Source organism: Lycium barbarum, chromosome 6, assembly GCF_019175385.1.
Source record: "Lycium barbarum isolate Lr01 chromosome 6, ASM1917538v2, whole genome shotgun sequence".
Classification (NCBI taxonomy): domain Eukaryota; kingdom Viridiplantae; phylum Streptophyta; class Magnoliopsida; order Solanales; family Solanaceae; genus Lycium; species Lycium barbarum.
In genome coordinates, this window is record NC_083342.1 from 97,855,267 (window position 1) to 97,875,800 (window position 20,534).

At 37.5% G+C, this 20,534-nt stretch overlaps 1 long non-coding RNA gene across 1 annotated transcript; it reads right to left on the minus strand.

The window, feature by feature from the left end:
• Positions 1 to 14,428: 14,428 nt before the first annotated feature.
• On the minus strand, positions 14,429 to 17,454 carry LOC132599834 (uncharacterized). The gene is made up of 3 exons (XR_009567036.1): positions 16,621 to 17,454; positions 16,029 to 16,074; positions 14,429 to 14,823 (listed from the first exon to the last, which is right to left on the minus strand). It is a non-coding gene; the product is annotated as an uncharacterized LOC132599834 (long non-coding RNA).
• Between the last annotated feature and the right edge of the window lie 3,080 nt (positions 17,455 to 20,534).

Here is a 20,534-nt window from a genome sequence, read left to right on the forward strand (position 1 = left end):
GACATTAACTCATAATGGGCATTGAGGTAGAGGTAGATGCCAACCCCTCAAAATAACATTTCAAAGATATAGCAGTTGTGTCCTTTAGTATAGCAGCAACTATTTTCCGCCAACATGAAGCCACAGGTTGGTCCAAGATTCCAACAACGATAAGCTCAACAATGCAGCAACTCAACAAGTCTCAAAATACAGCAGCAAACAGCCAAAAACACAGCAGCGTTTTAGCTAAAAAATGCAGCAACTGTTTGTCTTTAATAACCAACAGCCTATGACCTCAAAGCTGCCCAAAACTTGGCTCAAAATCTCAACAACAACTAGCTAAATATAGCAGCAGTTTCAACCCCGAATGAGCCTCAAAATAGAACGAAAACTCAGCCCTTTAGTGCAGCCATTGCACAGCAACTAAATCACTCAAAGATGGCATTTTTCAGCCCCAAAATACAGTGAACATTCAACAAAAATACTGGCACTAAATCAGTCCCAAACTGAGGTGTAAATGGCCATAAATGAAGCAACAAATGGCCCCAAATTGCAGCAGAAATTCAGCAGCACTGAACCACCAAAATGCCGCAGTTAATAAATCCCAAAGGCGGTGCAAATGGTCAAGAATATAGCAACTCATGGCAGCCAACATGGTAACAAAGTTGCAACAAACATAACAACAATATCTTTTCCTCGAATTGCCTCAGAATGCAACTCATTTCAATAATCAACACTGAGCAGTAGCTTGCACAAAAGGTAGCAAGAGAAGTGCCCTAAATGTAGTAGCTAATGACTCTAAATGTGGCAACTTTTAGCCTCAAGCAAAACTCAGCAATAAGCACATCAAACGAGCAGCATGTCTTCCTCAGATATGCGATATCATTTGAGGTTTGAAACTCCCCAAGTCATGCAAAGAAGAGGAAGGGTGAAGAAGAATAAGTATCCGGAAATAATTTCCAACAAAAGCAGCAGCCAAAACAAATAAAACCTCTTTATCTATTAAACGGAAATCCTACTCAGTCTAAGTGGAAAAAGTGGGTTAGGATGACAAAATGAGTCAAGCTCAAGACCTAAGAGTAAATGAATACAGCAAACCATGCTCATAATGTAACTATAAATATTGAAAAATCATAAGTCAGACAAATATAAGTGATAACTCCAAAGACAAAGAATCTGAGAATCTGCCTATTTGAAGAACACTTGTTAAAGACATATTTTTTACAACTAGCATGAATGGGAAGTACTTATGCCAGATTTGATACTACCAAACAAAGAAATTTGGTATAGCAAGTCGTCATCAAATTCATCACTCAAGCACCACACAGGCAAGCGACTAACCTGAACTTTTTCACGCAAGGTCATAACAATGCAACAGCCCTTCTAATATATATTTCTCATAGCTATACTCCAAACAAGTAACATGAGCTTCTTCACAAAAAATGGCATTCTTTTCCAGAGGCTATCCGAATTCAAACAAGCTAAAGACCCCAACAACACCTTCATACTTGGAGGTCTAATCAACAGAGAGTAATTGATTTTAAAAAAAAAGATTTTTTTTCAAGGAATCAGAAGAAAACCTACAGTCCTCAACCAGTAGTATCAATCCTTTAAACATGGCCATCAAATAAGTTAGATGTAGAGCTGCTATGGGAGGTATTAGATTGTCCTTAGACCCTTCTAAGTATGGAGCCAAACTTGATTCAAACATCGGGACACAGAAACCTGATACTCAGGGAATATTAATGTATGCAAGACAATAGATAAATTACTTAAAATATGCATATGCTTAAGCTAGTCACATCTTTATGATGAACCTCACAGGTTTTGAAGCATTTAATCAGCACCTCAATTGTAAACTTAAGAAACAGATAAGGGCTAAAGTCAACAATTGCATTTAGTTAAAAAAAAACTACGGATTGACTTTTAGCAATAAATGTAATGAATCTCATCATGCTAAAAGAAAGGAAGAATATGTGTTTAACTTTATCATGGTTCACTGCACATAAACAAGGAGGGACTCCAAATGAAATGAAACTCATCACAAAGGCATACATGCCGGGTAATTTTACTGTTAAAACCAACATACGAATTTAAACACTTTAAAGGAAGCATTTCTCATCATTACTGACTATTATCAAGAGCTTATCCTAGTTAAATGTTCCAAAACATCTTGTTACAGTGGTGAGATTATGGTCTAAGCCTGGTCCTATTATCATCTCAGATTAAGGTTATCAAGAACAAGGGATCAAACTTATCGTATTTAAACAATTGTACTCAATCAGGAACCATGATCAGACCTTAATAACTGCTGGACCGTAAATCATTATTCACCTTATATTATCTTAGGTGAATATCTAACTAATTTAACCAAACAACACTTAAGACCATAGAGAGAACTGCTAATCCATGAGCTTACTCCAATTCCCACAACAAAGCTAAAATGGGCATTTTTGTGAAAACATGCTTAAAGCTTCTAGTTCATAACTATGTTGGCATTAACTGAATCTAATCTGAATTAGAGCTAAGTCATACGAACAACTATACTAAAACAGCGCAAACGCAGTAATCTTCATCCCCAAACCCAACAAATTTTATCCTGTCTAAAAACAAAATCTTATTCAAGAGCAGCGATGGGGTTGAACACATATTCGACGAAATTAGTCGCATTACACTAATTTACAACAAACGAGGAGCCAACACAATCTATCCAACTAAACCAAATAAACGATGAGAAATGCTCGACGACTACATTTCTACTTTAACAAAATTTAAGACGAAGATAGGACGAACGTGATTACCTTTTCCGTGACAGCGAACTGAGGCTAACGTCGTCGTCGAGTCTCCGAATCCGCTTGAGGAGGTTGTTTAGCCGAGAACCACCAAAGAATTCGACAAAAACAAACTTAAAGTTAAAAGAGAGATTTTTTTTTAAAGAAAACAGATGAGATTTTTTGGGTTATTCAAGAGGAATTTCCAACACTTGAACCTATCAACGTAAAAGGGATTTTCTACCCTTCAAAAACTTATTCAAAACAACCCACAAGGGTCTGTATTTATAGAAAAATACTGAGGCATTTCTAAAACTTCCTCCAGAGGCTTTTGCCTTTAAATTTTGAATTAAAGGGGGGGGGGGGGGGGGGGGAATGGACGTTTTCAACCGATGAGATGGTGAAAGGGGTGATGGGACTTACCCATGAAATCTGTTGAATTTGCACATGGTTCCTGCAAGCTTCAGAGATGGAGTGTGAGAAAAGAGAAGAGGGGTGAGGTGACGTGATGGGAGGTGGGGTGGCGGCGATGACGTTGGGAGGGGGTTGTTCGGTTTAGGGCTGTTGGTTGAAGGAGAAAAAGGGACTGATTAGGGACTTAGTTGGGTTGTAGTTGGAGGTGTTGGGCCCAGGTCGGGTCGGTATTGGGCAAGGTCGGTTGGGGATTTTGGCTGGGGCGGTAGGGGATTTGGGCTGAGTCGGGTGGAAGGTGATTTGGGCTGAACGTTTTTGGGCTTAGATTTTGTAGAATAGGAATAGGATTTGGCCCAATATTTTAGGTAGATAAATTGATTTCTAACCCCCTTTTTACTCTAATCAATTAATTAAAATATGCTTCCTTGTCCTAAATATTTCCCACAAGATGTATACCTATATAAATTGCAATACAAGTAATTTAATATACGTATTTAGTTTTAAAATAGAGTAAAACATGATTAATATAGTAATAAATAGGATTAAAGGGAAAATGCCATATAGAATCACCAACGCTATTTTTGAGTGGTTTAATTGTAACAAAAGATGTTTAGTAATTTTTTTTCTTTTTTTTAATTACAAATATGATCGTTTGGTAATTTTTAAGAAACAGATAAAAATATTCTTAACTTTAGAGAAATATATCTCGAAAAAATAGCGCAATAATTAATGAAAATATTCCAAGCTCATTCCAGCGAAATTTTCAGGACTGAAAAGCATAGTGAAATTAATTAAACGAAAAGGAGGGACAAATTGGGAGTCAACAGAGATCACAGGATCTGAGGCCTCTGCCTCGGGCCTACGAGAAAATGAGTAACAATGAGCTACACCACGCCCCGTCTGAGATCCCCCTCTCGCACTCGGAGTACCACCTCTAGCTAGCAGGGACTCACCTCTAGAACCATGGGAAGTTCCACGGCCTGACTGAGCACTGCCTCTTTAAGAAGTCCGATCTCGTCCACCGAATGGTACAGGAGTCCTCGGCGGCTGACAATCCCGTCTAGGTCGGGGATATCTCCTAGAAACATGCCCAGCCTATCCATAAGAGTAACAGGCAAGAGGAGTTGATTGCTGAAACACGGAAGCTGAAGACTCGAATGAAGCAACCCTGTCCACTGATTTGGAGAACGAACTCTCCGGAGCTCTCTGTCTAGGTGGCTCACCAGAGGAAGCCGGTAATGCTAAATGCACGGGACGATCGGAATATGGTTGAGGTGGCCTTGAAAACTAACTGACGCCCCTCGTACCAAAACTCTCAAAACTGCCAGGCTGACGTTGCCTCTTGTCACTACCACCAAAAACATGGGCCTTAGCGCCCTCAACAATAGAAGCATGCTCAATAATGGACTGGAAGGAAGTCCCCATAGACTCTATCTGAAGACAAAAAATTTCTAGAGAGCTCACTAGTCCTCCAACAAAGCACCTAATCCTATCGGCCTGGGTAGGGATCAACGGAGTAGAATAATGAGCCAAATAGAGAAAACGGGTCACCTAGGACTCCAAGGACATGCCTCTCTGCTCAAGGTGTAAAAACTGCTCCCTACGAGCCTCTCTTAAAGATCGAGGCACATACTTCTCAAGGAAGGCCCGGTAAAACTGAGTCCAAGTAAAAGGGGGAAAACCCTCAAGTCTGCACGTCACGAAATACCTCCACCACGTCTTCGCGTCGCTGCGAAACTGGTAGGATATATAATCAACGTTGTGGGTCTCCACTATCCCCATACGGTGCAGCAACTCATGCATATCAAGAATAAACTCATAGGCATCCTTAGACGAAGTACCAGAGAACCTCAGTGGCTCTAACTTCCTGAATCTCCCCACTAGGTCCTGATTAGCAGCAGTCATAACAGCGCCATCCATGGGCCTAATATCCTCACCAGGGGTGGGTATAGCATCAATGTGAGAAGTTATAGCTACGGCGGGACGTACTATCCGTGTAGGTCCCTGCTCAGGGGTCTGAACCCCAACCCTAGTCTGTGAACCCCTACCGGGAGTAGTAACACCGGTGGCCGCTTGCTGGGCATTAAGGTGAAATAGAATCCTGGCCATACTGTCATGCACGGCTTGGTCAAAAGTAACCTCAGGATGTGTCCGTGCTGGGGCCACGCCATCCCCTGCGGCCTGGTCTTTACCCAGCCGATACTCGAGCTTGGGAGATGGAGACCTCTCTCATCGCTAGCCCATCGTCGGAGCTCTACCCCTGGCTGGGGCAGCCTCGTGGCATCTCGCTCTACCGTGCCCTCTGGTTGTCGCTACCCCATCAAGTCATAATGCAATGCAGTGCAATAATGGTAAGAATGCAATGCAATGCCATGCAAATGAGGTGTACACATGTACTCTGGACGGAAATATCGACGTCTCGACAGCACAACCCAGCGTGACTCGCGAAGTCTAAGTGTCACCCGTCCCGGATCTTTGCCCAACAGACAGATGGGACCCCGGATCTTTTCCCACGGGAGGAGTCTAACCGGCACCACCCTGAGGGACCCGCAGAATCTATACACTAACAATGAATCTGGGATATCATTGGAATCGGCCATGCAATAACGATGCTGGAATAGATCATTGGACATCGGCCATCTCACAGTCACTCAAGTAAAAGAGTATGTCAAATATCCGTGTCACACAATCAACGATTCCGGAATTGAACCTTGGACATCGGCCGTCTTACAATCACTCAAGTAAAAGAGTTTATCAAATATCAGTTTCATATAATCAACGAGTTCAGAATCGATCCTCAGAAATCGGCCTTTTCAAAATCACTCAACTAAATAGTTTATCAAAATATCAGTTTCTCTCAATCAACGATACCGGATCATCACCAGGTATCGGCCATGCATCATGAATATGAGAGAATGCATGCAATGCAAATGTAAATCGATCCAGTTCAACATCACAAGAACCATAATGGGGTATACCCACAACGTATCACATCACAATACCAACAGTAGGTATGCCAACATATATCAATAACTCAAGTACCAACAGTGGGTATGCCAACAATATATCCAAGTACAAATACCAACAACGGGTATGTCAATTCTATCCAAATCAAGATGACAAAACAGAATTCGCTATCTACCAACTACACATGGCATCAAGCCAACACAATGGAACAATCAAGGCACACATAAAGAGGTAACTAGTCCCAACACACATCAGGGCCCAATCTAACACAATATTCATCCCAACTTCATACCCGAAGGTTCACATACTATCTCCGACATTATGATCTAAATATGTGATTCACTATACGAAGTCTCACCAAAGGTAAATCATAACCTACCTGGATCGCCGAACCGCAACACCAATAACTCACTCCTTTGCCTTGCCCTTCCGCTGAAGCTCAGAACCAAAGTAGTGTAAGAATAATCAAATTCTATATTAGAAATCATGAAGAATGATACTAATATTGCTATGATTTTAATTTGGTCAATTCTAACCCTAGAAATTGAGGAAACAGGCCCATAAGGGCATAACGGAAAATTCGGGGGCAAAATACCAAATTAAGCACTAGGTAATCATAACCCAACCACTAATTGTTGATTTAGCTCAAGGATTAGCCTAGTTTCTGATTTTAAGCAAAATTCCTTAATTGGGTATAAACCCTAAGTCTTTGATTCCGAAATTCAACGCTAAAAGTGGAAGATATATGATTAATAGGCTCATATTAGTCAAAATCTAACATAAACATTATCAATTTCCTCATACATGAGCCTAAGAGAAAGTTCACCAAAATCATCCTTCAACTTCCATCTCTAAGGGATTGTTAAAGGGAAGGGAGAAATCTAAGATGATTGTGATTCGGGAATAGTAAAGGATTAGGCAAGGTTTACCTCCAAGAATAGTTTCCTCAAGCTCAAATATCGAGATGGGAAATAATGAGGTCTTAGACTTATTTAAAACACATTTAATGAGACACATGGCCCGTCACCGCCACGACGGTGACGGGGCCACTACAGCGGTGCCGCTATAGCGGCTGGGAGGCCGCCACAGTGGTACGCCGATTAATTCTCAGGGCTAACCCAGCGGCCAACACACCACTACTGCGGTGCCGCTATTGTGGGCACCAGATACTAGAATCTCCCGAATTTTCTAAGTCTTCAATCGAAATTCCGGGTTATTCCCGAGGCCATCTGCTCACAAACCAAACACACAGTCCCACACAAAAATACGATGCGAATGTGCTCGTGGTCTCAAAATTTCCAATGGGGGTCTCGTTGACCGAGTTAACCCCCGATGCCTTAATTTCAATTTCCCATCCTAAGTCCCGAAATGCATCTGAATGCATTGGGAACCGAACCAAATACACATACAAGTTCTAAACGACCATTCGGACCTTTCGGAATCGACAGAATTCTGAAAAAGGTCCATTCGCCCAAAAGTCAACTTTGGGTCAATCATTTTTTCACTTTAAGCCTATATTTTCACCAAAATTCCCCGAATCCGGTCTAGCCACCTCTGAAAGCGTGTCAATGATCCCCTCGGGTCAAAAGTGAGCTAATAAATGCTCGAAAATGGGCAAAAATGTCGAAGAGACTATAACGACCAAACAGGTCGTTACAGATCAGGTAATTCAGCACTAATAATATTATCATAAGATTCCAGTGTTAACAACTTGTATTCAACAGTTAGTATTAGAAGGAAATAAGCATGTGGTAACCTCGTTTTTGAAATTCTACTGTATACATAAAAGCTGCAAGTTTTCCAAAAATATTTTGTTTTAGGATATCGTTTTTAGTTCTTCTATTTTTGCTCTAAACTCTCTGCTAATTAGATCAGGTCTATTTTGTGCTTCATCAACAGATGCTAAATGTTCCTTTATTTCTGACCAAGATAGATTACATATCATGATTATAAATAAATCAGGTTTACCAAAACGCTGGACTAATGCAATAGCATCCATGTAGCGTTGACGCATATCTCTAGGGTCACCAATATCTCTAATGCAATATGGATTATTTGATAATATGTCCATCAGTTCCTTTACTACTGATTCATGAACTTTGTTGGAGCAAGCCATCCTATATGCTAATTCGTTACTATTATCGTAGAAGTACAATTGTAGGTTTTTTGGTTTTCCATCTCGTGGATACAAATCAAATATCAAATGATGCATTTGTCCTTGAACTTTAAAGGTATATACACCACAATTTCTTTTAGCCAAATCTTTATCATACTTTGCACCAAGTGAGGTAAATGCGAATAGGTTATTATACGTTCTTATGTATGTACGGAAGTGTGTGGATTGTTCATCACCTCCAAAATATAGATTTCGTAATTTTGTTGGCATCTTATGTGAAGATAGCTTGACAGTACCATTGGCACAACAAAATACAAGTGGTTCATATTCAAATCTCTTTGTAGAACAAAATTTACAGTTTGGAACTTTTTTTAGTGGGACATAATTTGTTTGTGGTTGCTCATTAAATGCACCTGAAGTTGAACCTAAAATTAAAATAAAAAAGATGCTTATTAATCAAGGCCAGATATTAGCCATTGACATGACTAATATATTATAAACTCACCTTTTTCATAGGTGTACAACAGATGTACAGTGGAGTTTGTAGAGGATATAGATATTGGCACTATCCCAATTGGGCTATGGGAAGTTGCATTTTCAAGAAGTCCACGTCTTTTTTATTCTTGTTTTTCCTCAACTATCATGTTATTGTATTTTTTACGTGATTTGATGTTTCTATTTGTAACTGAGGCAAAGTGCTTATTTTGTTTTCCACGTTCTATCAAAACCAAACTCTATTGTTCTAACAGATATTGTTCAAACTACCTTTCTTTCAGAAAAGAGATTTTTCAAACTATCCCCAAATCTTTTAAGTGATATAGTGAATTTTGTTCTGTAGGCATAAAGAGCACACAAGTACAAATGTAAGTGGCATGATAGAATGAAGAATAGTAGATGCATCATAATACATGCACATACAGGACATATAAATCTGTCATCAACATGAACACAACTCAACACAAAGAAGAGCAAATCATTGTTAAGTTAGAAGCTTACATGTACAATGCTGACTCCATATCTAGAACGCCTTTCTTACTGCTTCAGTTTTGTGCATCCAACAGCGAGAAACGATTATAGTCCTTGAAAGACAAAATGAAGTTATATCAAGTTTAGTAATCATTTGGGAAAATCTACAAACATAAACCAGAGGATGATTCTTTGTTTGTCTATTTGTCAAGTACAAAGGCAAATATAGCCCTATCTTAACAGAAATTCCCAAAAATAATCTGATTTTATTTTTTAAACCTGTCTAGAATATACTTGGATCGCTAAATTCATACAATTACAACTTTGTGTATCCAATCAATGAATAATTCAAGATATTTAAATTGAAAGTCAAATCTTTAAATGGAGCAGGTTTAAAAAATGAAATCGATTTTTTTTTTTTACATAGGATTATTAATGGTTTTCCCTTAACCAAACAAGGTTGCTAAATACCTAGGATTATTCATGGTTTTCCCTTAACCAAACGGGTTTGGTAATTACCTAGGATTATTCATGGTTTTCCCTTAACCAAACAGGGCTGCTAATTACCTAGGATATTCATGGTTTTCCCTTAACCAAATGGGGTCGTTGATTAAACCTGACAAAACCATCAAATGAATGCTTCACCTAAACAATAGGGAAAAGCTACAACTAGTATACTCAATAACTAACATCGAACACAAGCCATTATCCATAATCAAATAACCGATGTGAGTGCAAACATTAAATGCACCTGAAAAAACCAATAATGTACAAATCAAGTGAATGTTTCACTTGAGCAATAGGAAACATATAAGTAATTATCTTCTCTGAACCCGTATGTGAACCCAAAACAACACTTTTCCCTTCAATGACAGCAGGTATACCAATAGACTAAATCTCAGTTGGTTCAGTAATACCCATTTCACTAATGCCCCCCATATCCTCTTCACTCAAACCCAATTCCTCAAAACTCGATGTTTAAGTCTAAGTCTTTCTAAAAGAATTGAATGTGTTATGGGTTGAAGAGTTTCTTCAGCAGTTGTTGTGGTGATAGAACAAAGGAGTCTATTGGTATAATGTCTTAAACATGGCGGGGACGTTGAAATTAAAGAGTTGCCAAATTAGGAAAAAAGCATTCTTTTATAAACAGACTAAAAAAGAAAGTAAGACATACAAATCGAAATGTCGGGAGTAGCAAATTAATCCAAACCATCTCCACACTAAACTAAAATGGAAAATATTACGGGACAATACTCAATAACTAACAACAAATACAAGCCATTATCCATAATCAAATAACAAATGTGAGTGCAAACATTAATTAAGACTGGCAAAGCCAAAATTCACCCGAACAATAGGCAACATGTAAGCAAGAGGCTTCCCGGAACCCGTATGCGAACCTAAAATTATACTTTTCCCTTCAACTACCCACCCACACCCCTATAGTATATGTCTAGATTATATACAAATGTGGAAAATATTTTTTGGTTAACTACCTAACACAAGAAAATAAGTAAGAAATCTACTTATTTGCCGGAAACGTTTTCCTTCATACAGAACACACCCAAAAGTTGTAGTATTACTCAATAGCTAACAGCAAATACAATCCACAATTCATGATTAAACAATAATTAAACCTGACAAAACAAAAAATGTACAAAATCTACATATAAGCAAGAGTTCCTTGAACTCGTATGTGAACCCAAAACCACACTTTTCCCTTCAATAACAGCAGGTATCCCAATACACTGAATCTCACTTGGTTCAGAAATACCCATTTCACCTAAAGCCTTCATACAAGAGTCGAGAAACATAGATTTAAAAAACAAAAACAAAAATGGGTGGAGGGGTGGGGGGGGGGGGGGGGTGTTCTTGTATGTTTCAAGAAGCAAGTACCTAAGTTAGTTGAATACAAACTTCAATATGCATATATCTTTTTACCAGACAGTTCAGCAATATTAACAAATACAAACTACAGCATATTCACAGGTCTATCACCAACAACATAACATAAGTTACTAAATACAAACAACATCATATTGACACACTGTATATCAACAACATAACACAAGTTTAAATATAAAAATCATATTCACATACCTTTTTACCAACAACTTAATACAAGCCACTGAATATAAACTACAGCATACTCTGATAACTTTTACCAAACCATGTAAGAGAAGTTACTGAATACAAATTACATCTTATTCAGATACCTTATAAACTATGCCATATTCACATACCTTTTAACAACAAAATTACTAAATATAGAAAACAGCACATTCTCGTTACTCATATAAACATTTAGTACGAAAAAGCATATCTTCTTGGACCCACCCTCCCTCTCGATCAATTTTTCAAATTAATTCAAGAACATGAACCATTAGAACTCTCTTAAAGTTGTAATCTTTCCTAAGTGAGACACCAAACAATACTAGCTTTCATGCCCCAGAAGACAAAATATTCACCATAGCATAGGTAAAATAGCTTCGGAGCGGTAAAAACACCACTAAAAGAAAGATTATTAATAAGGGCTCCGCAAATGAAAGTTTTTCTTTTATATATTGAAAATATACTTATATGAAATTTAATTATTACTAACATAAATTATATTTCTTAATCCATGCTCAGTAAGCTTCTTTAAAATCAAAAACAAATAAGATGAAACAATTTTTAACAATTCAAGGGTAAGGAGAGATGTATATAACAAATAACCAAACCGATTGCTACCGAATAAACCTTATCTTCCAAAATACTCCAAAGAAAATCATATAAATCTGATACACAAACAGTCTCCATAATAATTATCTAGTTCTTGATTAAACGTTGCGAATACCCATGAGATACCAAGAAACACTCTCTAATTAGCAAGTGAAAGAAACACCAAATCTAACATCAAAACGTATTGGAAAACACAAACATATAACAGATGGTCAAGAAATCAAAATGCAAACAGTAATTAGAGTTCATAGATCCTAAGTAAAATTGTAAAAACAAATTAAAATCATACCAGAGGTACAAGAAAACACAAGATTAGGGTTTACCCATATGGACATGTTTTTTTCAGCCCATTTTAGGGAAAAGGGGGAAGAAAATTCCCCTTCTTTTAGTACAAGTTGAGGTGGTTCCTCCATCTACCCCTAATATCACCTCTGTTTCATAACCCATTTACCAACGCACACAAACACTCCAATAATTTCTTGATTTCAATAGATGGAATTAATATAGGATACAATGGAATTGATTAGGAGTAAAAGAAATGGAGATGAAGAAGGTTGAATTATGATGGTGGTTTGTCTACTCTCTAAGGTCACAAAAAGTTCATCTACACAACTAACTAACAAAAAGTTCAATTCTGTTATAAAATAAAACTAAGCACTAAAAATAAGTAAGTAGTATGACTCACACACAGAAAGAGAAACGAAGAATACTTTGTTTTACTAACTTTTGTTCTGTCATCCATCAACAGAATGAATGGATATATATAGCCTCATTACTTGAGAATGATATATTACTACAATGATGGTCATATGGGCTCACAAGGCAACATCATCATGACTTTGTCATCATAACTTTGATCATCCACTATCTCCCTCCACTATCTCCACTAATGGACATCCACTATCATTTCATAACACTCCCCCTTGGATGTCCATTAATTAGATGGCGTGCCTCGTTAAAACCTTATTAGGAAAAAAAAACCTGGTGGGAAAAAGTTCTAGTGAAGGAAAAAGAGTACACATATCTAGTAATACGCTTTGAGAGCTGCCTCATTAAAAACCTTACCAAGAAAAACTCAATGGGACAAAACCTTGGTTAAGGAAAAAAGAGTACAACACGTATTTCACTCCCCCTGACGAAGACCAAAATTCAGATGTCGGAGTCTTCGCATTCCAATCTTGAATATCATCTTCTCAAGAGTTGAAGTTGGTAAAGATTTGGTGAACAAATCTGCAGGATTGTCACTTGAACGGATTTGTTGCACATCAATAGCACCATTCTTCTGGAGATCATGTGTGAAGAATAACTTTGGTGAAATATGCTTCGTTCTATCTCCTTTTATGAAACCTCCTTTCAATTGGGAAATGCATGCTGCATTATCTTCATATAAGATTGTGGGTATTTTATCACATTTCAAACCACACTTTTCTCGAATGAGATGTATCATTGACCTTAGCCACACAACTTCACGGCTCGCTTCATGAATAGTTATTATCTCAGCATGATTTGATGAGGTAGCCACAATAGACTGTTTTGTAGATCGCCAAGATATGGCAGCGCCCCCACAAATAAATACATAGCCTGTTTGAGATCTAGCTTTATGTAGGTCAGATAAATACCCTGCATCGGCATAACCAACAAGCTCGGTACTGCAATTGCTAGAATAAAATAAGCCCAAATCGATAGTCCCCTTTAGATACCTCAATATGTGTTTAATTCCGTTCCAGTGTCTCCTTGTAGAAGCACAACTATGTCTCGCTAACACATTAACTGAAAATGCTATGTCAGGCCTTGTGGTATTGGCAAGATACATTAGTGCACCAATTTCACTAAGATATGGTACTTCTGGACCAAGAATTTCCTCATTCTTTTCTTGAGGTCGGAATGGATCTTTATTCTCATCAAGTGATCGAACAACCATCGGAGTACTTAATGGATGTGCTTCATCCATATAAAATCGTTTCAACACTTTCTCTGTATAGGCAGATTGATGGACAAAAATGCCATTTGTCAAATGTTTAATTTGCAAACCAAGGCATAATTTTGTCTTTCCAAGATCTTTCATCTCAAATTCCTTCTTTAAATAATCAATTGCCTTTTTGAGCTCTGCAAGAGTTCCAATAAGGTTTATGTCATCAACATATACAGCAAACTCCGATATTACTTTCTTTATAAAAACACATGGGCAAATTGCATCATTTGTATAGCCTTCCTTTAACAAATATTCACTAAGGCGGTTATACCACATGCACCCGGATTGCTTCAAACCATACAATGATCTTTGTAATCTGATTGAATACATTTCCCGATACTTTGAACTACATGCTTCAGGCATCTTAAATCCTTCAGGGATTTTCATGTATATTTCATTTTCAAGTGATCCATATAGATAGGCTGTAACTACATCCATCAAATGCATCTCAAGTCTCTCATGGACAACGAAACTAATGAGATAACGTAATGTTATTGCATCCATAACAGGGGAGTATTGTCACGACCCAGCCCCGTAGGCCGCGACTAGTGTCCGTGCTGGACACCCAAACGTACCCAATACCCCAAATCAGCATATTAGCAGAAAATATCAATATGAAAGTTAGTTGGTGCTACTGAATATCACAGATGAACAATTTTTGTAAGTGGAAGCCGATAAGGCCATCACAGATCATAACAACCCAAAACATATACAGAACCCACACCAGTATGTCTACAGACCTCTACAGAACATAACAGAATCATAAGACGGGACAGGGCCCCGTCGTACCCCTGAATAGCGTACATAAATATAACAGCAGCAGACTGTACCAAAGTATAGGCTCTGGACAAAAGAGCGCTCCAGAATAGCAGAATAGGTGTCTTAGACATGCGGGTCAGCAAATCTGTAATATGTACCTGTGCGGCATGAAAACGCAGCCCCCGAAAGAAGGGGGTCAGTACGAAATACGTACTGAGCATGTAAAGCATGGAACGTAGTAAACAAAGTCATAAGCGAAGCAGAAGATACAGAAAATGAACGGAATATCCGGAATAGAAAAATGCTGATCATAAAGCATAAATAGTATTTGCAGAAAACGTATGTCATACCTGGTCCCATTACGGAACAAAATCATAACCGAATCAGAACATACAGAAAAGTGAATGTGATGTCCAGAGTATCAAATGCATATTTTCAAAGCATAAAGAGTGAGTACAGAAATATATGTCATATCATATCCGGCCCCTGCCAAGGGACTAGGCAGACAGAACGTGGTCACCCCCCGACGCTGGTGCCACAACTCATAAGGATCAGAAAAGGGGGAATAACCCCGTAACATAACATATCATATCAGATGGCCATATCAGATCATATCATATCATAATGTGTGTACATGGCACAGTATACTCCACAACCCATGTACATATATACCTGCCCCCTCACATCGAGGCACGGCGAACAATGCAGAGGAATACGCTTGAGAACATATCCTGGCCCGGGCTCAGTGTGGGAAACATTGAGGCATCCACGAGTGGAGTAGTGGGAAACTAAATGCAATAAAATACCATATATATTTCCAGATACTCAATGAGGCATATCGAATGACAAGTCAAATCAATGAAATCGGACGAAATCATAGTAAGTGAATTTCGGATGTCATAATGGGTTACAGAGGCATAATCTTTCTGAGATCGTTTCCAAGTTCCAAAACAGTTTATAAGACTTAAAGAAGTATTCAAAACAATTTTCATTTAATAGCTAGAGGAGTAGTTAAAACATTTCATTTTATATTACTTGAAAATAAGACAATAGTACCATAAAGGACAAAGCGGGAATAGTGGGGCCCGCCTCGGGTCCATTGAAGCGATGGGTCAAAATTACATATATTAAGCTTATAGATTCATATACGGAGGTCCTGGGGACATTCCATAATTTTCTAGACAATTTGCGGAAGTTTGCACGATTCTTTCAATAAAGCATACTTATAGGGTTCAATTCCATTGAATGAAAAAGTGACAATTTCAAACTCGGATTCCGATGGACAGAATATATTCCGAGACTCAAATCCGATCCTAGTACACCTAGGACATGCCAAAAGAAGAATCGGGATAGCTTTACATACCTGTTAGCGGCTATTCGTAACCCGTTCGTCTCGTCGCTCTTTTAGCCTATTTATATAAAAGTAACGTTATCGTTAGTAACTATATTTTCTAGTCCACAATTCTATAACTCATTTCTTATTGAACCTATATTCCAGCTTATACATATTCTCGTTTAAGATTTTCTATTATCTAAAATTTAGCGAAAATTCGGCAGCACTTCCCCTGTATTTTCACCTATTCAAAATTTCCAATTGCTCTCCTGTTGACACAGAAATACCAACAACAACAATACCAATAATTTCATATCAAACCAGAATTAAATCCATTCTTAAATCATTTCCAAAACAACCCAATATACATCCGTATACCAATACTTGTATACACTTCTTTATTTTGGTATATACATAATATAACAACAAACATAATAACGCCAACTACAGCCAATCCCACGATATTTCAGCCCACAATACAATTCATAACAACCACCAAACAGCCCACATGATAACAATAATAATTTATTCGATTTCCGATATGGTTTTCGTAATTCTTTTATCTAGCAACGTAAATACGACTCGGATAATTCAAATACATCTAGGAGAGAGGATTTCTTACCTTATATGCAAAGAAGTATTATTTTTCCACCTTACTTCACTTTGAAGAAAACTCGGATTCAACAACGCGATAAAACGGAACAACGAAATCGAAGCGGTGCGCGAAACCCGCGTGTTGTTCTTGATGCGAATTACACGTTTTTTTTGGCATTCTTGAGGTAGAAAAACGCTGGTATTACTCTCAAAAAGGAGAAAAAATTGTCGCTCTATTTTTAGAATGAAGGTGCGGTTTTGTGTTGCCGTTTTTTTTTTTTTGAAAGACATGTGTTTGCACATTTTTCTCCACCCAACTGACCTTTCTCAAAGGAATAAAATACCTTGTACATATCAATCTTCATTTAGCCGTGGCCTCCATCCCCTTTTGCCACCTTTCAAATATTATAATGTCTTGCCACCTTTCAAATATTATAATGTCTTGCCAATTTTAGTTAGTACTTAGTCACTACATTCTTAGCCCCTGTGGTGCCGTGTGGCAAAAAAAATAATGCCACTTCATCACTTCCACTAATTGTGCTTATTATTATTATTTCACTACAATTTTCATTTAACCAATTGCACACCTAATTAATTTCTTGATCACGATTCACTTAAATAGTAGTCATTTTTAATACACTCCATATTTATTGTCATGATCATGTGACATAGCAGTAGTCCATAACCCCTCTTGGTACACACAAAATATTATTTTCAATCATCATCGTCACTTTTTTCGTCTTAAATCATTTTGGGACTTCATTCCTTGTATACACCGAGCTCTTGATTTTCATCCTTGGATATGATCGAATTCTCCGGGCTCGAGTAAATTTTGCTCATATTGGACGATTTAATTTTTCCTAGTCCAAAAATACGGCATATTTTGGAGTCAGATGGAAACTTATTAGAAAAAGATTATTGCTGGCCAAAATTCTTAATTACAAAGGATGAATAGGTAGTGATGATGTCTAACACCTGTCCAAAATCCATGAGGTAATGTGGATGATATGCCACCCCTCCAATTATTTTAATATAAAAAGTAAAATCATACGATATAATCTCATACACTAATATTTTAATATTTCCTTGAAATACATAAGCTTTCAAAACTTTTGTTATTGAAATATCATATCAACTTAAGACATACACGTATTTCACAAAAACTAATACATCTAGAAGTTATGTTCGTCAAATTATAACCTTTCCTCAACCTAACATCAAGAGTACAAATTATTGTACTATCAATTCTCATAATGGAAAAAGATAGCTTTTCATAAGAGAAAATAATTTATGTACCCATAACAAATAAAATCTCATTTCTAAATGTCCTCATACTACACATATAATTAAAAAATGTATCCCAGAAATAGTAACAGTAATAACTATAGAAAATCATACTTATCAAATATTTACTAAAAGGGGTTTACTTAAAAGAAAATACCATATCGAGACCATATATAATAGTTTCAAAATTCATCAAACTTATTCCGTTACTAATGTCATTGAACTCGTACGCTTTCCAACTTGTGAAAACGCGGGATGTAACAAGTATGTCTCTTCATAATCAACACCAGGCCTTTGTGAAAATCCTTGTGCAACAAGGCGTGCCTTATATCTTTGTATCTCATTTTTCTCATTTCTTTTTTGCACAAAAACCCATTTATGACCAACAGGTTTAATGCTATTAGGTGTTTGGACTACAGGTCCAAAAACTTCCCGTTTGGTAAGTGAGTTTAACTCTGATTGAATTTCCTCTTGCCACTTTGGCCAATCACGTCTTTCTTGGCATTCTTTAACAGATTGGGGTTCAAGATCCTCACTATCTTGCATAATTCTTGTTGCAACATTATAGGCAAAGACATAATCCACATTTATTTCCAATCTATTCAAATTAGTCCCAACATTAATTGGATTAATTGATATTTCCTCATTTTCTTGAGTCTCAGGCTCATTGATTTCTTCAAGAATATCACTATTGCTCAAATCTCGAATTTCTTTGTGAGGTTCTTTCGTAGTGTCATCTTGACCATTTGTTTTTCTTTTTATAGGATTTCGATCCTTAGAACCCAATGGTCTACCACGCTTCTGGCGTGCTTTGGACTCGTTTGCTATGACACTAGTAGATGGTCCTACAGGGACATCAATCCGAATCGGGACATTCTCTGTAGGGATATGAGATTTGGTAATCCTTTTCAAATCTGTAAATGCGTCTGGCATTTGATTTGCTATTTTCTGTAAGTGAATAATCTTTTGAACCTCTTGCTCACAAATAGAAGCACGTGGATCAAGATGAGACAATGATGAATTATTCCACAAAATTTTCCTTTTTATTTCATTATTCTCTCCCCCTAATTTTGGGAAAATTGTCTCATCAAATTGACAATCTGCAAATCGAGCAGTGAACAAATCTCCGGTTAATGGTTCAAGGTAGCGAATAATGGAGGGCGATTCAAACCCAACATATATTCCTAATCTTCTTTGGGGACCCATCTTGGTGCGATGTGGTGGTGCTACAAGCACATATACGACACATCCAAAAATTCTTAGATGGGATATATTAGGTTCTTGACCCAAAACCAATTGCAACGGAGAAAATTTATGATAGTTTGTCGGTCTGAGACGAACGAGTGTTGCTGCATGCAAAATAGTGTGACCCCAGACAGTCGTGGGCAACCTCGTTTTCATGAGTAATGGTCTTGCAATCAACTGCAAACGTTTAATTAATGACTCTGCAAGGCCATTTTGAGTGTGAACATGAGCTACAGGATGTTCAACTCTTATCCCAATTGATAAACAATAATCATTAAATGTTTGGGATGAAAACTCTGCAGCATTATCAAGGCGAATAGACTTTATCGGATTATCAGGAAATTGTGTCCGTAATTGAATTATTTGTGCCAATAATTTCGCAAACGCCAGGTTGCGAGATGACAGTAGGCACACATGAGACCATCTAGAAGAAGCATCTATTAGGACCATAAAATATCTAAATGACCCACTCGGGGGGTGAATTGGTCCACAAATATCCCCATGTATACGTTCCAAAAATTCAGGGGATTCAAACTCAACCTTTGTAGGTGATGGCCTAATAATTAACTTGCCTTGATAACAAGAAGAGCAAGAAAATTCATTGTTTAAAAGAATCTTCAGGTTCTTTAATGGATGCCCATTTGAATTTTCTATAATTCGTCTCATCATTATAGATCCAGGGTGTCCCAATCGATCATGCCAAAGTACAAACGTATTGGAGTCCATAAACTTCTGGTTTACGACAGAATGTGCCTCAATTACTCCAATTTTTGTCCAATATAAGCCAGAAGACAAAGCAGGAAACTCTTCTATAACAACTTTCTGGCCAGAGACATCCTTGGTGATACCAATATATTCAAGATTCATCTCATCCATTGTTTTAATATGGTATCCATTTTGACGGATATCTTTAAAACTTAATAAGTTCCTTCTAGACTTAGGAGAGAACATGACATCCTTTATAATGAGTTTTGTTCCCTTAGGCAAAATTATGGCGGCTCTTCCGGAGCCTTCAATCAAATTAGTACTATCAGAAATGGTATTAACATTTGCCTTACCCATAGTAAATGAGAAAAATATTTCTTGTCCTTGAAGATCGTGTGTGTGGTAGCAGAATCAATCAAACATATGTCTTCATAATTGGATTTTAATCCAAACTTACTTTGAGAGTTATCCATATCTTCGAATGAAACGACACAATCAAAGCAAAATAAATACCAAGTATTAGAAATTCCAGTAAACTAAATACAAACCAAAGTTGTACAAACAAATGAAACTACATTTTAATTTTATAAACTGAAGCGAAATGAGAGACGAAGGGGATTACCATGCTAAAAACAGCAAACAAACAGTCACTGGAACCACATGTATGGACTGTGTTTTAAAACCAACTAGCAAGCTATCACTGATTAC